The sequence below is a fragment of the Vicugna pacos genome, chromosome 15, assembly GCF_048564905.1.
Source record: "Vicugna pacos chromosome 15, VicPac4, whole genome shotgun sequence".
Taxonomy (NCBI): Eukaryota; Metazoa; Chordata; class Mammalia; order Artiodactyla; family Camelidae; genus Vicugna; species Vicugna pacos.
Window position 1 is genome coordinate 43665786 of NC_133001.1, and position 26033 is coordinate 43691818.

Genomic DNA, 26033 nt, shown 5'->3' on the forward strand with positions numbered 1-26033 from the left:
GCTTCTGTGACTTTTTGAAATGTTCCCATTAATTTTTGAGCACTTCCTTATTTTCTGGCGCACAAAGATGTTCCAGACTTATCACAGGAGTCCTGGTTCCTTTTAGTAGAGAATGGTACACTTATTTCTAAGGGCAGTTGCTATTCCCAGTCTCAATGGACAGAGCTTGAAAAAATATATGTATGTAGTATGAACATAGTTACACATACGCACACACTTTACAGTTGCATTGATTTCATGTCTACCAATCTAATGATGAGTTCATTGCCCCAATTTCAACCCAGCATCTAAGGTTCATTCCAGTGTTCCTGTTTTTCATATTTATAACTCCTTTCTGTGACAGTTGAAAACCTGGCTCCCATTAACACCAATATTTTTACTTATTTGCCCAATTCCCTTGTTTGTGGCCGATTTCTTGACCCCTACAGGGCTGCCACCCTGCTCAGCTGTCCACCTCCCGTGAGTGCCAGGGTCTCCACCAGGCCCTGCGCTGTGCAGCGCTGCCTAGTGACAGAATGACTGAGGAGGCAGGAGGGGAAGGAGAAAACTGGGGGGGCAGGGAGCACATTAACTTGGTAGCAAAAACCCTCTCATACTTTATATCACTCTCTGCCTGCTGCAGCAAATTTAGAAAAGCACAAGAGGAGGAGAAAAGACAGGATATGAACTGTCCTACTCTAGGGGTTTACAAATTGAATAGTCAGGGAGAAGTTCTTTCTCTTTTTTCTTTAACTGAAGTGTAGTTGATTTACAATGTTAGTTTCAGGCGTACAGAAAAGCGATTCAGTTCTACATAGATGTATATTGTTTTCAGATTCTTTTCCATTATAGGTTAGTACAAGATATTGAATATAGTCCCCTGTGCTATACAGTAGGTCCTTGTTTATCTGTTTTATATGTATTAATATGTATCTGTTAATCCTAAACTCCTAATTTATCCTTCCCCTGCCCTTTCCCTTTGGTAACCATTGTTTGTTTTCTATGTCCATGAGTCTATTTCTGATTTGTAAATAAGATTTGTATCACTTTTTTTTAGATTCCACATATAAGTGATATCATATATTTGTCTGTCTCTGTCTGACTTACTTCGAGAAGTTCTTTCTGAATGCTAAGAGCAGAAAAACCCAGAGTGCTCACCTTCCTGGCTCACTTTTCACACTTCTGGATTCCACCTGGCACTTGACCTCACTGGTGAATTGGCTGTAGAGGCCCCTCTCCTGTATGCCCCTAGGCAAGTCATTCAACTCTCCAGTCATCTAAGTAATGACCTTCCCCTCACCACCCTGACCCCAACCAGCAGTTACTCAAGATAAGAGACACTCCAAGGAGGGAGGGTATAGCTCAGTGGAAGAGTGTGTGCTTAGCACGCACAGGGTCCTGAGCATCAATCCCCAGTACCTCCATGAAAAAATAAATAAAAATAAATAAACCTAATTACCTCCCCCCAAGTCAAAACAAAACAAAAGAGAGAGAGAGAGACACTCCAGAATTTATAAAGAATACAGAGTCCTCTAATTGTAATGGGTTATCATAATGGTTGTACCAGGATATCAGATCAATTGCCTGAATGGAGATAACAAATAATTGGGGCTTAAACAAGTCTGAAACTTTATTACTCCCTCAAATAGTAATATGGGTATAATTGAACCAGGGCTGTTTTGCAGACTGATAGGGCTGTTCCATAGGATTAGAGACCCACACACCTTCCACCTCGTTGAGTCAACATCTTTAGAGTGTGGTCCTTGTCCACGTGGCCAAGATACTCATCACTACATCTGCATTCCAGTCCCTGGAAAGGGAGAAAAGGAGTAGAGGGTGTCCCCTGCTCCTTAATGGGAAACTGGAAGTTGCATATTCCCATTGGCCAGAACTTTGTCACACCTACCTTCCAGATGGGGATTTTTGTCTTTATTCTGAGTAGCTAATAATCAGGGGTTTTATTATGGCACAACTCTATGGATTGATCCTCTTCTTGGTCACAAGGTAACCCCTGTATTCTCTGGGCTCATATAATGACTTCTGCAAAGTCCAGATGTGTCTCAGCCAGGGACAGCAGAGCCAAGATTTGCAGGACTTGGACCTTATACAATTTCAGGAAAGAAGAAGGAGAGCTCTTACTAAGAAAAGGAAAGAAAATAGTGAAACCAAAATTAGGTTTAGAAGTGAATAGGTAGAATGAGAAAATAAATCACAAATTACACAATTTAAAAGCTGACAAATACCACAACATCACAAAATTCAGGAAAATAATATAATATGTTTATTATTTCAATACCTGACATACCTCTCTAAAACTTCTTCCCTGCATTTTCTGACTGTGCCATTTTTGGATGCCCCTGAATGTGACAATGATTTTGTGAAATATTCTAGCCAAAAAAAAGGAAAAATAATCCAGTCTTTCTTTTAAAATGGTTTACTGAAATTTTCTTTAATTGTTAAGAGTTTAGAAACGTTTTTTTCTGCTTCAGCTCATCGGTAATGACATCTAAATTCTTAGAATTATGGTTAAATTTGGGAAAATGTCTGTAAAGTTTCTTTCATTTATGCATTGTAAGATTTCAGGGCATTTCAACTTATTTGTGTGTATGTGTGTGTGTGTGCATTTGTATGCAATAACTAATCTTAGATTCTGTTGAAATAATGCTCATTAACCAGTTTGTTGACAATGTCCTAATTGTAATGGCTTATTATTAATTTTTTTATATTGTCTTCATATGTCAGCATTTGTGGGAAGGCAAAAAACCTATACACAGACATATTGGCTCATTTAGTAATGCCACAAGAATTCTGATAAATTCTCTTTTGCACAATTTCCATCAAAAGGAGGGAGAAAATGAATTGTGTGTTTATGATTATGTGCCCTGTGTCACGGACATTTGTGACAGGAGGGAACTTCCATTTTGATCAGGGCTTGATAAGACTCACATTGTCCACTTTTACTGATTTCCATGTCTGATAAATTGGAAGGATTTTCTCAGACCAGCTTTTGGCTTTGTAGATTTCAGGCCTTGTCTCTCCTTCACTACCCACTGATGTCTGGTGCCAGACACTGTGGGACTGTCTATTACCAGTTTGTGGTCTCTGGCCCTGAGCCTTCATATTTTGCCACCAGAGTGGGTGGGTTGGCAGAGTGAGCGATAAGAGTATTCCCTGCAGTCTTTCCTATACTAAGTCAGCTAGCAATATTTATCCATACACTTACTATACATCTAGACTGGGAACCACATCAGTCTATCCCATTAAACCAAGCTAAGTATGTCCCAACTCAACTTCCCTTTAGCTAGATGCAGCCATGCCTTGAGGGTATGAGGGAAGGAGGAGTGGAAAGAGTGGTCTTAAGTGACTACAGTAAAAATATTTTACTTTTAGGATTTGTTTCTTCCAGTTTTACTGTGCATTGTATAAGTTTAAGGTGTACACCATAATGATTTGACTTACCTACATCATGAAATGATTTCCACAATGTTTAGGGAACATCATCTCATATAGATACAAAATTAAATAAATAGAAAAAACTATTTTTTTTCTTGTGATGAGAATTCTTTTTTTTTTTTTAACTTTTGGGGGAGGTAAGTAGGTTTATTTATTTTTTTATTTTTTCTCCCCACGTCCCCTAGTTTTTTTAAATGGAGGTACTGGAGATTGAACCCAGGATGTTGTGCATGCTAAACATGTCCTCTACCACTAATCTATACCCTCCTGTGCTCAAGAATTATTAAGACGTACTTTCTTAACAACTTTTTTATCAACATACAGCAGTGTTAGTTGTATTTGTCGTGTCATACATCACATCCCTAGTACTTACTTATAAATGGAAGTTTGTACCTTTTGACTGCCTTCATCCAACCCAGTCCCTCCCACTTCCCTGATCCGTAACCACAAATCTGATCTCTTTTTCTGTAAGTTTGTTTGTTTCTTTGTTTTGCAGTATAATGGACTTACCACACTATGTTACTTCCTGGTACACAAAAAGTGATTTAATATTTCTACACATTTCAAAATGATCACCACAGTAAGTCTAGTTATCATTTACTTTTAGAATTTTTAAAGAAACATATGACTGTTTGAAGACATTGTCAGGGTCCCTTACTGGACTGGCAAGCAGGGCATCCTGGGGTTTAAACTTCGATATCTTCATAATAAATCCACCTCAGTCCCCACAGGTGTAGGCAGAGCTTTTATGGCAGTGGTTCAAGGTAGACAGCAACTTTGCATTCCCCTTGGCACCCTAGCCCTGCCTTTTCTGTCCTCCCCTCCATACCACTTCAGCCCCAACTCTCATCCCAAAGACCTCTCTCCTCCTGCTAGAGAGAAAGTAAACAGGCAAATAATCACCATGGACAAATTTCTTAATGTACAACTTTTTTAAATTATAAGATTCATACATGCCAAGTCAGAAAATTTGAAATAAATGAGCATATATACACACAAGAAATTAAACAATACCTAGATAAATATTTTCAATATTTTAATCTACGTATTGGGCCAATATTAAGAATGGGTAGCTCAGAGCTGTCCAACCCACCCTGGAACTCTGCCCAGCCTCTGTTCACAGGCAGCATTCATGGAAGACTGAGCTTCTCCAGAATGTTGCGGCGTAGCCTGTGTGTGTGTGTGTGTGTGTGTTCGCACGCGCGCATGTGTGTCCATGCACATGCACTCATCTGGGCATACACAGGTATACACACTCACACTACACATCAGGTACTGGTATAATGTGTGATCTATTTGGCTGGCACTCTTCGCTTTCGAAGATGCATTTTAAACACGCTTCCCCACATAGCCATGTGTTTGATCTCTCTCCAGAGAGAAGTGAAGTATGTAGAGATCCTACATACTCACACAGACGTTCATTTAAAAACAAAAAAAAATTTTAATGGAGATACTGGGGATTGAACCTAGGACCTCATGCATGCTAAGCATGTGTACTCTACCACTGAGCTATACCCCAAACTAGACATTCATTTCTGATGCCTATGTGTGATGTCCTAATATGTGTGATGTCCCTTTCGCAAGCCAGTGCCGGCCCTGTAATGTAGCTGAGTAAAGAAGACCTTTATTTAAAAATAAGCATAAAGTCTGATGACACAATTAAACTGCTCTCACGGGAGGGAATTTACATGCATGAGAACTGCCTGCCTTCCTTCCCCTCCACACCTATCTCTCCCCGCCCCTCTCTCTCTGTCTCTGCCAGTAGCTCACAGCAGGTAAATCAGCACTTTAAGAAGAAAACAGAATATTTTTCATTTCTTGAGAGAGAAATGATACTATATTTTACCTATTTACTTTTTAAATGAAGAATGAAGAACTAATAATGTATACATTTACATATAAAACACAGTTTTTATGTAAACCTAACAGTTATATGAAAAAGAACTGACTTCAGTTCTGCAATTTGGCTGGTTTCGTATTTGGCTGGTTAAGGTACTCTCAGAGAGAAGAAATGGGTTTGTAAAAAAGAGATATAGAGAAAGAAAGCTGTGAGAGAGCTATCACCTTGAAAACAGGGCACTGGGAGAGGACCACACCCAAGAGCAAGGAAGTGGTGGGAGGTGAGCAGGAACCGGAGAGGAAGGGCTTTGTGCTCAAGCACCGACTCGACTCTCCAGGGTCCTGGGAGCTAAAGCAAGTGAAAGCTGACCTTTGAATCCTTTTGACTCGGGCAGGAATTTCCATGGCATCTCTGTAAAGGAAAACAGGTTTTCTGCTTTTACTATTAACTTTTGAAACTTCATGCTAAAACAATGGTTTAATTCCCCAGGGAATTCTAAAAGTTTTGCAGCCCTGGAAGGCATGACTTGTGCTTCAGATATTCTCCTTCCTGAGCGCACCTGTCAGTGGAGCGGTGTGACAGCTCCCTTTGATCTGCAGAAGCTGCCTGACTCATCTTTGTTCTCGCAGAGATCAGGGCTGTCGTGTGCCACGGTACTGACAGCGCACATTTGTACGTGGCCCTTTCCCCTTGTCAGCTTCAACCCACATTCTGATTGCATTTCGTCCTAGTAGCATGAGATGCAGTGGAAATGATAATACAAACAGTTCAGGGAAAATGACCCAAAGGAATAAATTGATTTTTGCCCTCAGTGCAGCAGGGAAGAGGCATTCGTCACTCCCAGGCTCTCCCAGCTACCAGATCCCCGACCAACTCCTCACACCTCCCAGGGGAATGGCAGAGCTCCCTGGCCGCCCCAACTCCATTTGCTTTACAAAGAGAAAATAATTCGGGAGCTGTTGAAAACCTGCATTCTCTCTGAAAAGGGGGAGAGAAGGGAGGAGTGAAATATTTAAAAAGAGAGCTAGAGAATGAAGAGGGATACGATATCCAAAAATACTCAACTGACAGGCGCTTACGTACACCCCCACGTACTTACACAAACCCCTGTTACCAACTAGAAGATGGAATCCAGTTTGGAAATGATAATTTACAGTATCCGTCAATTCATCGGTAAAAGGAAGGATTATAATCATGGCGTTTCAGAAAGGACGAGAGCTTCATTCATTCACTCATTCTATGACTACTTGCTGATTACCTACAAGAAGCAAAGTGTTATGCTAAGTGTCACTCCCATCAGCAATTCCTCACCACCGCATAGCTCCCATTTCTCCCCATTTCCACTCCCACTTCCCCTCCCCCCATCAGCCTTGCCCAGGATGCGCAACAGCATCCTGGCTGGTCTGCCAGCTTCTCCCTTTACTTTCACTCCCCTTCCTGCCCCCACGACACACTCTCCACTCAATAGCCAAAAAAAAAAATTTCATGGCAAATAGTTTATATGTAAAATGTGAAATAAGATCATACAAGTCCCCTACTTAAAACTCTCCCGTGGCTTTACGTTGCCCCTTAAAAACTGGACTTTCTACAACAGTCTGCAGTATCCTACACGATCTGATTCCTGTCTACTTCTGTGACAATCTTACATCACTCTTCCCTCTTTAAAATACTCTGCAGCTACCCTGGCACTTTTTGTTTGTTTGTTCGTTTGTTTGTTTTGTTTTAACAATGAAGTTTTATTCTTCAATAACAATCTTTTTTTTTTTAAAGTTGAAGTATAGTTGATTTACAATTACCCTGGCCCTTTTAATGTTTTATTTTGCCCCTCAGATATGCTGTGCTTGTTCCCTGTTCAGGACCTTTGCACTTGGGGTGCCCTTCCCCTAGATGTGTAGATGGCCAGCTCCTTTTCACCTTTCAGGTCTCAAATCAAATATCACCTTCTCAGGGAGGTTTTCCCAGGCCACCCAGACTAAACTGGCTACTTTTTCTACTCTGTTACCCTTTTCTATTTTCTAAAACATAGAACTTACAATTACCTGAAGATATTTTATTTATTTGGTTGTTGACATATTAGTTCTCAGTCTGGTCCCGGGACCAGCAGGTTTAGCATCACCTGGGAACTTACCAGAAGTACATATTCTCCGGCCCTACTCCAGGCCTCCTGAATTGGACATTCTGGGGGTGAGGCCCAGAGATCTGTAGTTTCACAAACCCTCCAGGTGATTCTGATGAAAAATAAAATTTGAGAACCACTGGCTTATCACGATTATTGCTTCTCTCTCTCATTACCCTCAGAATGTAAATCCAAGAGAATTGGAAGTCCAGCTGTCTGGTTTGACACAATGCTACCAGCACCAAACACGTAGCAGCCACTCAATAAATCATTGTTGAATGGTGACAGATTGAGTGAAAGAGTGATCTGGTGCCCTGAGCTCTGTGTTGCGGGGGCCACATGGGACATATTTAGCAGACAGCCAGTGGAACTGGGCCCCAGGGGTCTGCTTGCCACCTTCCACGAGAGCTTTTATCTGTACAACATATTGATTTTGCAGGCTAGATAAACCTGAATAAGGAGTTCTGAGGTTAAAGAAACACTGGAAAACTACAGTTCAAACAGTTATGAATTACAGCTTAGAAACTGGGAGCATGTTCCAAGGTCCTTCTCAGAGAACCAGAAGGTTTGTAGCTTGTATCCAATTAGAGGACAAGGATAATATCCTTTTCTTTTCAGTTCTGAACAGCTCTTACAACACTAATCCCAGAGCAGGCTGCTGATTGACAAAGTGGCTTTCTCTTCCCTCAGCCTTTCTGCTTTATATCAATCCTGGAATCTAAAAAAAAAAAGGCTCTAACCCAATTAATCCTGCCTCCAGTGATTTCCAAAAGCTTTCAGATTGAAACACCAGGTCAACCCCCAACTCAGATCAGGGAGGAAAAACACCATCTTTGCAAAAGACATTGAACTTTAGAAAAGGTTAGATCAACAAGCAGAACAATGGCAAGGCCTCGGGAACCTCTCCTTGGAAATAATATGCTGGCTCAAAGCAAACACTAGGGGCCAGGCACCACGCTAAGCACTGGGGTTACAAGGACCAGGAGTATAAGGTTCATGTCTTCAAGGAGCTCACAGTGTGGAGGAGAGCCAGGCATGTACACAGATAGAACAGAGTGTTAGCAATGAGATAATGACTAACTGCCTGGTTTTCCAAAGGAAAGATTCCCGGATGAGGTGATATTTGAACAGATCTGGAGAGCTGTGTCTTGCTTGGTAGGAAAGAAAGGGCAATCCAAGCAGAGGAGACCAAAAATGTGAATGCACAGAGGTGAAAAAGGGCAGGGAAGGGTTCAAAAATGGCTAAGAGAAATGACTGCATTGGTTAAAAGGTAGATATACACATTTAGAGAAATTTGAATGCTGACTGGCTATTTGATATTAGGGATTCTTGTTACCTTTTAAAGGTATGATAATGATTAGTGGTTATGTTGTATCTTATGTTTCGGGGATACATATTGAAATATGATTTCTGGATACAATTACATGGTAGCTGAAATTTGCTTCAGAATAACAGGGGAAGTGCAGGAGAGGGTATGAATAAAGATGAAATGAGGTTGGCCCTGAATATTTGTTATGCTATTATTGTTGTATTGCTATTATACTATTTTTTATATTTCTGTATATATTTGGAATTTTCTAAAACAAAAAGTTGAGAGACACAGTAACTACCATTATAATAAGCAGTCAACAAACATGTTTCTTTTCTTGCTCTCTTTGATGTGTCGTTAGAGGCGATCCCCATACTACTTCTTATAAGGACAAGCTAGAGGAAGAAGCTAAGTGAGTCCACTGAAGCTTTTCCTAACTGAGCCCTGCTTCCCAAAGATACTGGGTCTCCCACTACTTGAAGCAAGGGCCACAAGAGTTGCCCTTCCTTACTGTCACACATGGGAGGGGTTATTGGTCTCCAAAGTATTTGCAGGTTTATTTCCAGGGAATCCTGCTGAAGGCCAATTTGAGATGAGACATCCTTGATTAGGGCTCTGCTGGAGCTCCAGCTCCTGGGCTCACAGAAGGGCAGACAAGTCAGCCTCCTTGGGTTTGCCTTTCTCTTTTACAAGAACTAAGCTCAGGCAGGCAAGCAGCATCCCTGGGGAATCTTTTGCACTTGGGCGTAGCTAGAACACAACTTGTAAGTGAGGAAAGCATCCTTAGGGAACTTCAGTGGAGCATAGCAGGAGGAAAAGCTCTTATCCATCACTTTTGGTCCTCTGACAGACCACTTAGGCAAAATTGGAGGAAAAAAAAAAAAGATTGTGTGGGAGAAGTTGGATATAGAGTATAATCATTGCTTCTTTCCAAAGTAAGTCTCGGCGGGAATCGGAATTCCCAGGCAGGGCTGAACTGCTTTATAGGTAGAATAGATGACTCGCTCGTGCCTGATTTGAGGGACCTGAGAGTAGATTCTGAAAACAACTTCGTTAAATACCACAGGGAACAGAAATATCACCATTAGAAGTATTTCTTTGGTATTAAAATTCACAGGGGGAAATGCATTGTGTATTTATCAGTTACAATTATTATTCATAATTCTCTGCTAATGATGTCTTAAATTCATGTGGCATTCTGAAGCTTATAAATCATTTTGATTTGCCTTATCTCATCCATTTCTCACGAAGGACCTCTACGTTAGCAGGTAAGAGTTTTTCCATTTTTCCCCAGATTTTTTTTTTTTTAGTTAAAAAAAAGTATTTATTTATTTTAGTGGGGAGGTAGTTAGGTTTATTTATTTATTTTCAGAGGAGGTACTGGGGATTGAATGTAGGACCTTGTGTGTGCTAAGTATGTGCTCTACCACTTGAGCTATCCACCCTCCTCCATTCCCCAGATCTTATAGCTTCTGGGGCTTGAATTCAAACTTTTAAACCCCCAGAATAATGCTGTTTTCTAAATGTTTCAGTTAAGTATCACTGTATAACAAACTACCGCCAAACTTATTAATTCTCATATTCTGTGGGTTGCGCTGGGCAGTTCTAATTTTGCATGGAGTCATTCTTACAGCTGCACTGGACTAGTGGCTGGACTGCAGCTGTCTACTGGGGTCCCTTGCTTCCCACTGGCCTCTCCACGCGGCTAGCTTCGACTTCCCCACAGCATGGGGAGGTGGGGGTTAGGTTAGTTGGACTTAGGCAACAAGCTTCCAAGAATGAAAGTGGAGGTTCTACTTTCGGCTTTTGGCTCGGAGGAGGCCAAGCTGCAACTTTCTTCAGTCGTCCAGAATCCGGGTTCATCTGACACCAGCTGCCTCCACCATGCTGCCTAAGTTCGACCCCAACGAGATCAAAGTCGTATACCTGAGGTGCACTGGTGGAGAAGTCGGTGCCATATCTGCCTTGGCCCCAAAGATCGGTCCCCCGGGTCTGTTTCCAAAAAAAGTTGGTGATGATATTGCCAAAGCGACTGGAGATTGGAAGGGTCTGAGGATGACAGTGAAACTGACCATTCAGAACAGACAGGCCCAGATTGAGGTGGTACCTTCTTCTTCTGCCCTGATGATCAAAGCCCTCAAGGAACCCCAAGAGACAGAAAGAAGCAGAAAAACACTAAGCACAGTGGAAACATCACTTTTGATGAGATTGTCAACACTGCCCGACAGATGCGGCACTGGTCCCTCGCTAGAGAGCTCTCTGGAACCATTAAGGAGGTCCTGGGGACTGCCCAGTCTGTGGGCTGCAATGTTGGTGGCTGCCACCCTCATGACATCATAGAGAACATCAACGGTGGTGCAGAGGAATGCCCGGCGAGTTAAGAACTACAAAGGAAAATGATTTAATAAAGGGTTATTTGACAACAACAGAAAAAAAAAAGTGGAGGTTCTAAGGCCTCTTAAGATCTGGATTCAGAGACTCAGAACACTACTTCTTCCACATTCTATTGGTCAAACCAAGACACAAAGTCAATGCAGATTGAAAGAGAGAGAAATCAGACCCTCTTTTGATGGGAGGAGTTGTAAGAAATATTATAAAGGAGTATGGATACACAAGGAGGCATGAGGCCTGATTCATTGGAAATCTTTTTCTTTCTTTCTTTCTTCAAAAAAAAAAGTCTTATTTTGTAGGAAAGTTTTAGATTACAGAATAATTATGTAGGTAATTCAGAGTTTCCGTATACTCTCTACCTGCTATTAATCTCTTACTGTAATATGATATCTTTGTTACAGTTAATGAATCAATATTGATGGAACATTAACAGCTCAAGTCCATACTTTATTCAGATTTCCTTGAATTTTGCCTAATGTCCTTCTGTTCCAGGATTCCATCCCGAATGTGACATCATACTTCATCAGCATGTCTCCTTACACTCCTTTTGGCTGTCACGGTTTCTCAGACTTTCCTTGTTTTTGATGACCTTGCCAGGATTACCGGTCAGGTATTTTGTTGAGTGGTTCCTCAACTGGGCTTTGTCTGATGTTTTCCTTGTGATTAGACTATGGGTTTTGGGGAAGAAGACCACAGAGGCAAAGTGTCATTTGTTTTGTTTTGTTTTATTTTGAAATATATAAGAACTTTATTTTTGTTTGACTGAAACATTATGCTGTACACCAAGGACTAATGTGACACGAAGTGTCGTTTTTATCACATCATATTAAGAGTACATACTATTAACATGACTCATCAGTGTTGATTTGACCTTGATTTCCTGGCTGAGGGAGTGCTTGTCCACTGTCAGTTTACTCTTTTTTTTTAACCTTCTTTCCACACCATGCTCTTCAGAAGGAGGTCACTATGTACATCTCACACCTAAGTGGTGGACAGTCATGCTCTCCTTGATGGGAGACCAACATCTACATAAATTATTTGGAATTCTTCTGCATGGGAACTCTGTCTCTTCTCCTCTGTGCATTATTTTTTTAGTAATTTATTTGTCAGTATGGACTCCTAGAATTTATTTTACACTTTCGGTTATTTATTTTGTTGATCAAATTTTTGGCAACCATGTTTAATAAACTATGTCACTACACTATAAAAGTAGAATAGGATTTTTTTTAACTTTAAAAAATATTACACACATAGAGAAAACTGTACAAACCTCAAGCATACTACCTGATGAATTTTCAGAGACACTCATGTAATCAGAATCTAGATAAAGAAACAAATGATTCTAGCTGTCCAGAAACCCCCCTCATCCTGCTTGTCAGTCATTAACTCCCGCAAGAGTAACCACTATCCTGACTTTTTTTTAAATTGAAGTATAGTCTGTTTACAACGTATCAGTTTCTGGTGTACAGCATAATGTTTCAGTCATATGTATCCATACATATATTCTTTCTCATTATAGGTTACTACAAGATATTAAGTATAGTTCCCTGTGCTATACAGTATCAACTTGTTATTTATCTGTTTTATATATAGTAGTTAGTATCTGCAAATCTTAAACTCCCTATTTATCTGACTTCTGATAGTATGGATTCCTGTGGTCTGCTGTTACACTTAACATAGATGGAATTATACAGTATGCACTCTTCCATTTCCCTGGCTTCTTTCACTCATTATGATGTTTGTAAGATTCACTCATGTTGCTATGCTTTGTTGTAGAGCAGGCATTCTCATTGTGCAGAGTTTTCATCTTCAGGCCACCTCACCCCATTGGGAAATGGGCTAGGTTTCCCAAACTTATTTGATTGCTGTCTTAGGTTGAAGTTCTCAAAAACAGACCCTGAGACCAGAACATAAGTACAAATAGTCCATTGGGAGTTGAGCTCAGAAAGTGCCAGTCAGGGAGTGATGAAGGAAATACAGAAGAGAGAAAGCCAGGCAGAGGAGTTGACGAGCATCTGGAGCTCAGTTCCTCAAGGTCCTCCATGGGGTTCTCCCCAGGAGTCCTCCACTGGGTCCTCCACGAGGTCCTCTGAGAGACTGTGCAGAACTTATCTCAGAGCTGTCCCCCAGACAAACAAAGAAGCTGGGGTATTTACATACCAACTCCTTTCAATTATTGCTGGAGAGCTAAGTACATTAACACTGTGGCAATTACAGTCAGCTTCCAGTGTGGGTTAAAGGTGCACCTACAGCCAGAGAAAGCCGGTAGGCACAGGGTTGCAGGTGCCAGCAGGAAAGTCATTAGAGTGAGGGGAGGTCTATGCCAAGGGAATGGGTGCAGGGCAAATGTTATTCTTTGTTCCACTCTGATCTTGTAAAATTAAGTCCATTTTGCTGTTGATACTTTAAGGTGGTAGTCAGCAGCAATATCCAAAATAAAAATTAACTGACAGATACAAAGTATGTATCGAAACGATAAAAATTTTTAAAAAGTGGTGGCCAGAAAGGGTGATTTGGGGATGTGGAATGAGTATTTTCATACTTTGATGGTAGAAATCTGAATTGTTTAGTTTTTATGGAATGGGATCTGGCAATGTCTGTTAAAAGCAGGTATTCCAGAGACGATGGATGCTCATTAAACGTATTGTGGTCATCATTCCTTGATGTACATAAATCAAATCATTATGTTGTACACCTTAAACATAGACAGTGCTGTATGTCAGTTATATCTCAATAAAACTAGGGAAAATAGGTATTTCATTGCAACGACTGGATAAATAAGTTCTGGAAATTTGTACCTGCAGCTGTATTGTTATTTTGTTTGTCATTCCCCTCCTCTCCCACTCATTCTGGATTCCCCTCACCCTCAGTCAACATTTTTGCTGGTCTTGGTTACTTGCCTTCATCCTTGAGGAGTTTCAGATCTCTATCCTTGAGGGATCTGAGTCTTTGGTTACTGAGCCTTTGCCTGAGAACCAAGTGCTCCAGTCCAGTAGATCCTTCAACAGAGAGCCATGCTGGTGTTTTGAGTCTCCTGGTATCAGTGCTAACTCAGAGGTCTTGAAAGATCTGGATATTCCCTTTCCCCCATTGTTCAGTTATTCTAGTAAGTGACCATAAGTCCTTTTGTGGATAGATTAAGGGAAGCAATACTGTATTATTGCAGCATTTTAAGGTTCGTCCTCAAGGGGACTGGATGTCTCCTTCAATTGATGGGCTCTAGGTGTGAGAATTGACCCAGGTCTGGAAACTCGGTGAGGGATTATGATTTTCCGTCATAGTGGCTGACCTCAGCTTTCTTCTCACTCGTATTAGTTCTATATTGCCACGTAATAAATTACCACAGACTCGGAAGCTTAAACCCTATGTTATTATCTTACAGTTTCTCTAGGTCAGAAATCTAGGCATGGCTCCACTGGATCATCCACTTGAGTCCTCACAAGGTTGTAATCAAGGTGTCAGATGGGCTATGTTCTTTTCTGGAACTCCTTTCTGGATGGAACTCCTTTCTGGAGCCTGCAGTACTCTTCCAATTGACATAGTTGTTGGTTGAACTCAGTTCCTTGCAGTTATAGGACAAAGGGGGATGCTCCTGGCACAGGGCCCTCTCTCTTATAGGCAGTTCTCTTTTCACTAGCTTGCTTCTTCAAGGCCACCAGGAGGATCTCCCAGTCCAGTTGGTTAAGTCTTTTATAATGTAACCTAATTAAGGAAGTGACTGTCCCATCACCTTTGCCACCCATACTTTACTGGCTAGAAGCAGGACACAGGTTCTCAAGGACAGGGGATTACATTAAAGTATGACTCATGCAGGGAGGTGGCTTACCTTAGGGTGTGTCTGTGCATCTGCCATATTCATTCTTGGTCTTTCTTTGATTATATAAGTTTGGCAGTAGCCTTGTTGTCTACACAAGTATCTTGTTCCCAGGAACACCATGGTCTATTAGCCATTGACCCTTGACTCTGTTGATGAGTTGATGATCTTGTGACTTGCTTTGACCAATAAAAATGGCAAAATTGATACTATGTCAGCTTCAGAGCCTAGGCTTTGAGATGCCATGCATCTTTTGCCTTTGCCCTTTTGCTATGCAGAGTTCTCCACTGGACAAGGAAGGTGGTCTAGTCCAGGAAAGGGGAAAAAACTAGGTGGAGGAATACCAAAGTGTCCCAAGCCAACAGCCAAATTCAACTGCAAGACATGTAAGTGATACCAGCTTGAACCTTTCAGCCCAGCTAATTCTGCAGTTGAATGCAGCTACTTGAGTGAGCCCAGGCAAAACCAGAAGAGAAACCACCCAGCCCACCCACAGAATCAAGAGAAATAAGAAATCATTGTTGTCTTAAACCACTGGTTTTGGGGTGGTTTATTACACAGCAATACGTAACTGAAATACATATCTCTACACCAACTCTGGTCAATCATTGTTTGATGGTTGCTCCTAGGGGCACTAGGACCCTGAGTTTTCTGGACTGCCTTGCTCCTGAGTCAAGCATGCTCCAGCAATCGGGGAAAACTCTCAGGCAGAGAGTCTCAGATGTTTGCAGAAAGGAGCTGCCAGCAAATACAGGAACGCTGAGTGTTGAGCAGATATGACGGAGACCAGCCTTGTTTGTTACAACCTCAGAACCTCTTTTTCTCCAACTTGTAAACAGTATGTGGAGTGGGGGTGCGGGGTGGAGAGGAAGAGGTTTCTTTGAGGAACCAAGAACATTGGAGGGGATGGTGCCTCTGAGAGATACCACCAACTAGGGGAAGAATTTGCAGAGCATAGACTCAGGGCCTATCCTCTTTTCAACTTCTCTGACTCTGTATGAGAGCTGGAGTTGTCACAGCCAGCTGTCAGCCAGCATGCCTAGAATCCCACCTTTTGTTTGCTCTCAGATTCCTCTCCATTTCTCTCTGCCTTCTAGTAGGTGAGCTCACTTATCATCCCTTGCAGGACTCCTCAGTAGGCTTCTATCAACCCAGTTGTCATTCTCACCAGTCAGCACCCACCCATCTCCCAGCCGCTGCCTTTGAGGTCTCCACCAACTCCAAACCCTGTCCTGTTCAAAACTAGTTCATTCAGCGTTTCTGCTGTTTGCCACATCAGTATCAGTGCTTTTCCCGAATCAGGACTTCAGGATCTTGATTTTTAAATCTTTAAAAAGAATTTGTCAAAAAAGATCTCATTGGTGAGATGAAATTACAGAAAATCTCAGGTGTGATTTCCTCCATTTCTGCATTGCAAAGGAGATTATATTCAAAGTTGCAAAAAACGTGATGCCCTAGGCTACAGAGGTGTTCCCAGGTAACAAATGTTGTGAATTAACATTTCAGAACATCTTTGGAAGTTTACCAGAAGAAATCTTTTATTTTGTTTGTTTTGTCTGAACACTCAGAGAGATAGAAGCAAATTTTGTGTACATACTAAGATAAGCTGTGTTCCTGTATTTGGAATATAAGGAAGTGGTTCTACAAGGGACGGACCAAATGAATTTACTTCCAGTTTATTAAGACCACAAGAGCAAAAATTAAAGCGTTTTGTATTAGCTATGCAGAAACACTCGGGTTTGAAATATCCAAATGCGGGGGAGCTATATCTCAAGTGGTAGAGCTCATGCTCAAGCATGCACAAGGTCCTGGGTTCAATCCCCAGTACCTCCACTAAAAATAAACAAACAAGTAAATCTAGTTAAAATATCCAAATGCAAAGAAACTCACTTTAGAAGAAAATCTTAGTCTTACATCAAAGATCAGAATACAGTATATTATTTACCACTCCTATGAACTGCAAATGGTGGCAAAAATAAATGAGTTTGTTCCATTTTTCTCCTTTTTTTCCTACCTCTTATGAGAGCTAGTTAACATTTTTGAGTGTCTACCATGTATCAAAAACTGCCCCATTTGTTTAATCTAATCCTCAGAACGACATCCACTATGCCAACTAGTTCTAGTTTAAATTCATGACCACACATCTCAAAAGGAGTCTCAATGCTGCCAAGCAACCCTACCACACTTCTCCAGCATGTTCTCCGGCCCATCCTCCAACAACTATTTCAGACATTCTCCACTCTTCTCAAATCTCCCACATCCTCTTCTGCCTCCTCAGTCCTGACTGCCTCTCCTTTCTCGTCCTTGATCCCTCTCCACCTCACTCCATTCTAGGTCTTCTTTATATTCCACTAGATCTTCTTTATATCATGTACCAAACTCTTTCCTCTGGTCTTTGAAATTCCCCTTCTAACTGGACTGCTCCACACTCATCTTCACAGGGATAGTTTCTTCTTGTCTTTCTTGTCTTCTGTCCCAGCTCAAATGTCAAATTCTCCAAGAGGCTTTCCTTGTAAGTCTAAAGATGCTCTTACACCATCATTCCCTTTCACATCAAGTTGTTTTATTGTCTTCCAGGCATTTATCATCATCTGATAATTGTGTTGTCTATTTATTTCTCCCCTATCTCCACTTGAATAAAGCTCATGACAACAGGGCCTTACCTACCTGGTTTACTTCTGTGTTCTCAACATCCAGATCTGAGCCTGTCACAAAATAGACTCAAAATGAATTTTTAGGGAGTAAACTATCCCAATTTTGGGCAAATGAGGAAACTGAAGATCAGACAATCTAAATAAGTTGCTTAAGTTCGCTCAGGTAGTAAATGATGAGGTTGGGACTTGAACCAAAATCTTTTTAGGTCCAGGTTGTATTCCTGTCCATGCAAAAAAAAAACTCTTTCTTGCTAGGATAAACATTTAAAAATGTATTTGGCCTCTGAGGAGTTCTTGTGAATGTGGACAGCATGTAAGACCACGTCAGAATGAATAGTCACATTCCTCAGGCAGAAAACCAAGGAGATGCCGAGGACATCTGGCTGGACAAAGCCCCGTGGTAACTAAGGAGCAGAGCAGCCCGGCTATTCCCAGCTTGCTCCTGGCTGGCTTTCAATTCCTCTGCCTTCCTTCCTGCTTCCTGCATCTCTGAGTCTCTGACCACCTGCAGTTCAGATCAGTTCAGTACAGGCTATGGTTTTCCCTTCATGCCCATGACGTGAGCTAGTTCATGCCTGTCAATAGCATCCAGATTTATGCTCTAGAGAACCTGGAATAGGATATTTCCCATGGGGGTCTATCGACTAAATCTGTGTTTATACATCAGCCTTAATTCTCAGGAAGCTGCCTTTTTTTTTTCCAGAAAATGAAAACCTTGTGTTGACTCTTCATCAATCCTTAAACTGACTTATAAACAAAAAGGGAAGGAGAGAAAATGAGGACTGTTTTGGCTGTTGCCTTAATCAGCATTCAGGGAAATCTTCATAAATCAGCTAGAGTCTCAAGGAATGCTGGATTTCAGGGATTATTTGTTGGATTACCTTCAGAAACCAAAATCTAGACAGGTTACAGTATTATCAGCTATTGAATGTTTGTATACCTGGCATTACTCTAAGCTCTTTATGTGTATTTTATCTTTCCAACAAATGTATGAAATAGATACTATCAATATTACACCCATGTTACACATGAGAAGACTGAGGCCAAGAAAGTTTTTTGTTTTTTGTTTTTTGTTTTTGGATTTGCCAGAAGTCACACCCTTATGTGATAAAATTATAATTTCATCCACTTGACCTGACTCTGGAGTAGAGGTTCTTAACCACCCCACCTACCACCTGCTTTGTGTTTGTTTTTTCACTATAGATTCCTTTGGCAGATTGTTGAGGCCCATGGACCCCTCCTCAGAATCTTTTTCAATGTGTAAATAAAATACACACGATTACAAAAAAAAAAAAGACATTTATATTAAAATACAGTGATCAGCTTACTAGAAAAAAAATTTGTGATATGGTAATACATGTGCTTCATTGTTAATGCCTCAAACAATAAGATCTGGTGGCAGGTCTAGTGATACTGAAACTGTGAAATTATGATAAATGCAAAAGTACTTCTGTAATATAATATGAAAATATCCGTGATTTCTGTTGGTGACAAGGTCATAGGTGACAAATCAGTTTAAAGTTAATGAAAATAAAGATGTAATTTGTCTAAGCTAATGGACCCCCTCCCTTGGACCCCAGGTTAGGACGTGACACCTGACCAAGAACCTGAGGACATAATGCCCCCAAAAGTGTTATGAAGCCCTCCTAACTGGTCTCCCTGATTCTCTTTGGTGGGGGAGGGAGAGGAAATTAGGTTTATTTATTCATTAAAAAAATTTTTAATGGAGGTACTGGGGATTGAACCTAGGACCTTGTGCATGTAAGCACACCACTGACCTATACCCTCCCCTGCTGTTTCAAATCTCATTTACTCTCCCTGCCGCATCCACTCTTCACTGGCTGTCATCCTAAATCACAGTCTAAAGGTTTCCTCCTTGGGGACTTGCTATGCACCCACCCTAGTCCTAAGCCCCATAGAATTTATCACCTTTTCATCTATGTACTTTAGGATTTTGCATATATGTTTATGATTGCATGTATGACAACGTATGGTATTCAATTTGTTTATAGGTCTTGTTTACTTTAATATGAGCTACTTGGGATTAGGGGCTGTGTCTTGCTCATTTATTAATTTATCTACTTTTTCACTTAATAAAATTATATTGAGCCTCTAATATTACAAGGTATTATTCTAGGCACTGGAAATATAATAATGAACATTATAGACATAGCCCTTGTCCTCCCTGTTTCGCCATTTTGCATTCATTTCTGGTCCTCTGTGTTTGGTGTATGGTTAAAAGATACTAAATTAATCTGTTCGATTGAATTGGATTGAATATTTCTAGGTCCTATTACTAGCTGGCAGAAATTGCCCCTAAAATAAATATCTCTTGAGAAGTTCCTCAATTTTCATATTCTCATATAAATTGCCAGGTATATCGCCAACATTCAACATTCAAATCCTTTTCTCTCCTTTCCTCTTGCTGGCGCAGTCACCAAGTAAGCAAAATCTTGTTCCATAGTGAAAAATGGAAACATCTGGCTATTTGTAACTTTTGCAGAAGGGAAGACGAGTTGAGAATGTCTAATTTTGTCCTCTTTTCTGGTCAGGTACAATATATAAGATACAATAGCTAACATTTATTGATGGCTTACAATGTGTTATTCTAAGCACTTTATTATATCTATTGCCTCATTCAGACCTCATAATAACCACTAGCAGAGAGAACAGGGGCTTGGAAAGTTTAAGTGGCTTGCCCAACTTCTGATAGGCAGAATGTACTCAGGTGGGGAATTCCAGCCCAGGCAGTCTGTCTAGCATCTCTTCCTGTGTGCAGCCACTGCTATTGAATCAATGTAGGGTCAGAGGTAAGGACTTGGAACAGCCCTGGAACAGCCTACAGCCTGCCTCCTGGCCATGACCTAAGCAAACATGATCAAACAAGCAGGGTTGAGATGGCAGGCTGGTTAAGGCTGAAGTCTGTGGCTGGGGTAGAGCTAAGGAGGGCTTCAGAAGCCTTGTGCAAGGACACATTCATGTTTATACTGTGTATTTACTACTGTCTTTTTGAAACAAGTGATCAATTTATTTCCCCCTGGAATTAATGTTGGTTCTGCTATATCTGAGGCTACAGGAAAAAGTTTCTTTTTTTAAGATAGCATTATGTTGTATTTATTATTTAATTACTTTATTTTGATGAGGGGAGGTAACTAGCTTTATTTATGCTTAGAGGAGGTACTGGGGATGGAACCCAGGACCTCATGCATGCTAAGCAAGCACTCTACCACTTGAGCTATACCTCTCCCGGGAAAATGTTTCTTAAAAAAGAAATTGTCTTCGGATTATCATTAGACAGACTGGATAATTCTACCAAACTGGGGTATTTTTTAAAGTTAATTGTAATGAAATCTGATTATCATGTACAATATTTACCTAATCTAGGCTCCAACTAAAAACATAAAGCAGAAATACAAGGAGTACCTGATTATCTTTTTCACATATGAACAGAAGTAACCAAAAAAATATTTTTTCCTCCTCCAGTCAAAAGCTATAGCGTGTCTGAATGGATTCAAAAAACAAACAAACAAACAAAAAAAAACGCAATTGTATATATTTACACATACGTAAGGCAGCAAAGGTAATGGCCACAGACACCCAGACTCTGGTTTACTCTCCCTGAAAAATCAAAATAAAAGAGGGGTATCCTCTAACTTCTTCCTAAATGGCTATAACTGAATTATGTAAACATAGTTTATTGCATAAAACTTCATTTCTTCACTGATATCACTTTCATCATAGTAATACTAAGCTCTGTTTATACCAAGGCCTGTTTCTAAATTATCTATAGTATTCTGTCCATTAATCCCAGTCAGTTTTGGAATCAGTTTCCCTAGTTTTGATTATTGACTCTTTTTGTTTTAAACAAGATTATTATTTCTTAAAAGTATGTTTTAAAACCTGTGAGGCAAGTCTTCCCACATTGCCCTTGTTAAAAAAAAAGAAAACTTTATTGAATAATTTTTACTTCTTATTTGAGATAAATTTTAATTTCATTTTGTTAAAATATACCCAAATAAATCTCCCTTAGATATTAATTGAAATTAAAAGCATTTAGAATAGTCTTCTTATCTAAGGTCATGGTTTGTATATTTATTTATTAAGGGTCTTATTTTAGTTCTCTCAGAAATGAGTTATTTATTTCATATAGATTATAAACTATCAGGATATTTTTCTTCTTGACAATTAGTCCTAATTTTAGGTATGAGTGTATAAAATATGTATATGCGGGTCTGCTTATATGTGGTTTTTTTCAACAAGTATAGCACCTCTATTTTATTTTACAGATCTTTAAGTGTGGGGAGAAGTTTGTTCAATTAGAAATCATAATATGTGGAATCAAAAGAATTAGAGTTTGAGGGGAGGGTATAGTTCCAGTGGTCGAAGTCCTGGGTTCAATCCCAGTACCTCCTCTAAAAATAAATAAGTAAATATGATTACCTCCCCCTCGAAAACAAACAAACAAACAAACCCAAAACAAGAGTTTGAGTCATGATTCTAACCAAACTGTTTCAGCTTCCTGCCCTTGGGTGAGTCATGTTTATCTATTCCTTTGTTTTCGAGGCAGAGTTAGTACTGTGTGGGGAGACTGAACTATTGTGAATGGAGCTTTTTAACCTTTCTAATTAGTTATTACTGGTGTACAGAACATCTGTTGATTTTTTAACATAAATTTTTAATTGTGGTAAAATATACATAAAACTTACCATTTTATTCATTTTTAAAAGTACAATTCAGTGGCATTAAATACATTCATATTGTTGTGCAACCATCACCACTATTCATTTCCAGAACTTTTTCATCATCCCAAACTTAAACTCTGTACCCATTAAACAGTAAGTCCCCATTTTCCCCTATTCCCAGACCCCAGTAACATTTGTTAATTTTTATACAACGATGTTTAATCAGGACTTTTCAATGAACTCTTTTAAATTTTAAATTAAAACTATGTTTTAATTTGTATTTCACTGATACTCATGAATGAGATATTGTATTTATATATGTTATTACCTACATGAACTTCTTTTGTGAATTGTCTATTCATATTTATTCTTTCTTCCTTTTGGAGCACACTGATGTTTCAGCAGAGGCACTAAAATGTGCTTTTTTCTCGTGGGAGAAAAACAATTCGATTCAATACATTTTAGATTGCTTCCCATGGGGCAAGCTATTCTCCACTATGAATCTGATTATATTCTGACCTTGGGTCCTTTCTTTTTCCACACAAAGTATAAAATCCCTCTTACTCCCTGAAGCTTAGCCCATTGGGAAGATTTTCCCTCATTGCTGTCTTTCAAGGTTACCTGAGTGGATGGTATTGCAACTGAGGTCCATTTTCATCTTGCTTCTGCATACCCAGCTGACCTATACATGAACAAGCTTGATTTTTCTCTTCCTTTGTCAGCTGGTCATACGGAAACCTCCCATGCAGCCACAGTGTGAGCTGAAGGAGGGGTATCAGTGCAGCAGCGGTGTGTGACTCGGGGACCTGGACCCCTGTATTGTGTAGCTTACTTACGCTCTCTGGCCTGATTGTGCCCAGTCCCAGATGGGCCACTTCCCTCTTACAATGAGTTGCTGTTGGGTCCATCTGACGTTATCATTTGGTAGAACTCACTGACAGAACCAAGCTCATAATAGATATTCTTTTCTGGCTGTGTGGTCAGGAGCTTCGTCTCTCCTGGGGCTCAGTGTCACGCCAGGAGTGCATTTTTCAAAATGTGTGTAATTCTTCACATAACATTCAATTGATTGAATTTGTGGTGGTCTTCAGTCATCCTTTGGCAACCAAAAATAATGCCTATTTTATCCCTTCCTTTTTTTTTTTCATCAGATGGGACCATATCATGCATATGATTCTGCACCTTGCCTTTCTCACTTTAATATTTCTTAGATCTCTTTTTACGAATGAGTAGCAAGGATATTTTCTCAGTATTATTTTTAATGAAGTATAGTTGATTTACAATACTGTGTTAGTTTCAAGTGTACTGAAAAGCAATTCAGTTTCTTATGTATATATATTAGATTCTGTTCCATCATAGATTATTACAAAATATTGACTATCATTCCCTGAGCTATACAGTAGATCCTTGTTGTTTCAGTACTGTTTTTAATAGGACTGAAATGTTAATTATAGGAAATGTTAACTACAGGAGATTGGTTATAATAATTGTAAATAATTCAAACAATGGAATTGAATGTAGCTCTTTAAATTTGTGTTGTATGTTGGAGTTTGAGGCTGCTAACTGGCCCATTTTGGCAAAAAATGGAAAGATTCATAGAGGAGGTAAGCATATGGAGATAAAAATACCACCTTCATAATGATAAAACTGTTGTAGATAAAACAGCCTAGGTGTGAGGGCCAAACGGGCTTGCTAGCACTTCCTGTCCCCAATTCCCCAAATCTAGACCTTAAGATACCTCACCTTGGTGAAAGAGAAGAAGTATTTAAGGAGGTTAAATACTTAACTACACCAGTCCAGCGCAGGCAGGAAAGCAAAGGGAGTGAATTCTTTATGTTTATGGTCTTTCAATAGCTCAGCTGCAACAATCAAGAAATGTGATTCAATGACTATCTCTCCCCAGACATGCAGGCACCTCATCCCTCTTCAGACTAGGCAATGAGTAAGGAAGATAACAAGAGGCCAGTATGGTTACTCTAGGGCATTTCCTCCACATGGAGATATCAGGTATTGTATTAATATATCTCCTGTCCTTCTAGGTCCATGTTTCTTAAAATGGAAATATAGTCTGCAGTATAGTTTAAGTATAAAAATATAATTAAACAGCATGTGTAATATGATTCATTTTCATTAAAGGATACATATATAATGTTTAAAAATAAATATAAAATCGAGTCATTATACATGCTATTTTGTAATAAATAAATATGAAAATAATCTGGGTGATTTCTTTGTGGTGGATTTAAAATTTCTTCTTTCTATCTTTTAATACCCTATTGCTGCATTGCCCAGACCCCCTTCCAATATACATATCTCCCAGCTGCTGTGAGTGTTGGCAGCTGAGGGCTCATGACTGCATTTTTCTCAAAAGAATTGCCCTTGGTCAATAAGAACCATCTTTCCTGGAAATGCCTGCGGGGTTACAACTGACCTCCATTCCTCACCAGGGAAGGAAAGGGAAGGCCTTTTTTCCTGTAAGTGTAAGGCTGTTTGATAAGAAGATACAAAAGCCTTATCTCATATCTCAAGGTGGGATAATTCTGTTGGGGCACTCATGCTCAGCTGAAGTATCAGGCTGAGGCTTGGCTTCAGCTGAAATCACAACTTTCCTTAGCTTCTTTTCCTATCGTGCTTCCTTTATATTCTTACAGGTTTCTCCTCAGAGCGCTCCAATCAATTAATTGCATGAGGAGTCAAGTGTCAGCCTCTGCTTCTACAGATGTAATGAATATCTACGGAATTTTTATGAGAAATTTTGTAAGCATGAAAAACGGTTATTTTTATTTTGAAAATAAAAATCTCATGTGGATTTCAAAACAGAGGATGGCTTGGGTTTGGGGTTGGACATTTGTAGCATGAAAATTCTTGACTTCATTTTCTGTAGAACACTGAGCTAAAGTTTGTAAGAGCAGGTCATTCACATAGAGCCAGACCTCTATTTTTTAATGTAGAGGAGATTTATTGTTACACTTAGAAGGACAGAAGGGTAAGTGGAAACTGTGGAGGTAGAGACAGTGAGCGTAGGCCACACTTTCAAAATATTTATGGGCAAAGAAGAGAAAGAAAAATAATTTGGTAGGGTAGGGTAAAGAGGTTTCTTTATTTAGTCTGGAAGGATTTTGAGTAGGCTTGTAAAAGATGGTAGAGGGGAGTCAGAGCTAGAAAATAATGAAAAAATAGGCATAGTTTATGGAGTACCATCCCAAAGAAGGTTGAGAAGGGATGGAGTCCTGTATACAGTATGGTGTACAGTGTACTGAAGGAAGGGTTGCCTATAGTAAAGAGAAGGAGGTTAGGATTAGCAAGTTTATAGCTAAATCTAGGGGCTGAACAGAGGCAAGGTGAGACTGCACCTAGGGGCCACTAATTTTTATATGATGAATGAAGCAATATTATATTATTATGAGAATCAATATTATTAGTCAAATGAAGAGGCAAAAGTAGAAATAGAGCTAAGAAATTCTGACTTGATTAGAAATTAGGGAGAGTGTTGTAATGGGAGAGGGTGGGGTTTTAAGAAGAAAGATCTGTCATCCATTGAAGGATGGGTTTGAGTAGGTGGGAGCAGAAACAGAACATTTAGGGAAATCCAGAACTTGAGTGGAAATGAAGTGAAAAGATGCAAGTAGGCATAACAAATTGAATCAATACACATTGGGACAAAAATACTTTCTGGGCTATAATTTAATAACAACAACAATAATAATAAATTACTCAGATCTGTGAAAGATTAAAAAGTAGGAACTGCAATACCACAGTGCCTACTCTTGAAGTTACAATTTCGGAATGGAGCT

General features: G+C 39.8%; 1 long non-coding RNA gene and 1 pseudogene across 2 annotated transcripts; both read left to right on the plus strand.

The window, feature by feature from the left end:
* The first annotated feature begins 10504 nt into the window (after window positions 1-10504).
* On the plus strand, window positions 10505-11122 carry LOC102539278 (large ribosomal subunit protein uL11-like; annotated as a pseudogene). Its single transcript, XR_012059354.1, has one exon. The product of XR_012059354.1 is annotated as a large ribosomal subunit protein uL11-like (transcript).
* Window positions 11123-11613: 491 nt separating this feature from the next.
* On the plus strand, window positions 11614-25058 carry LOC140685898 (uncharacterized). The gene is made up of 3 exons (XR_012059355.1): window positions 11614-11699; window positions 24143-24246; window positions 24891-25058. It is a non-coding gene; the product is annotated as an uncharacterized lncRNA (long non-coding RNA).
* Window positions 25059-26033: the final 975 nt, after the last annotated feature.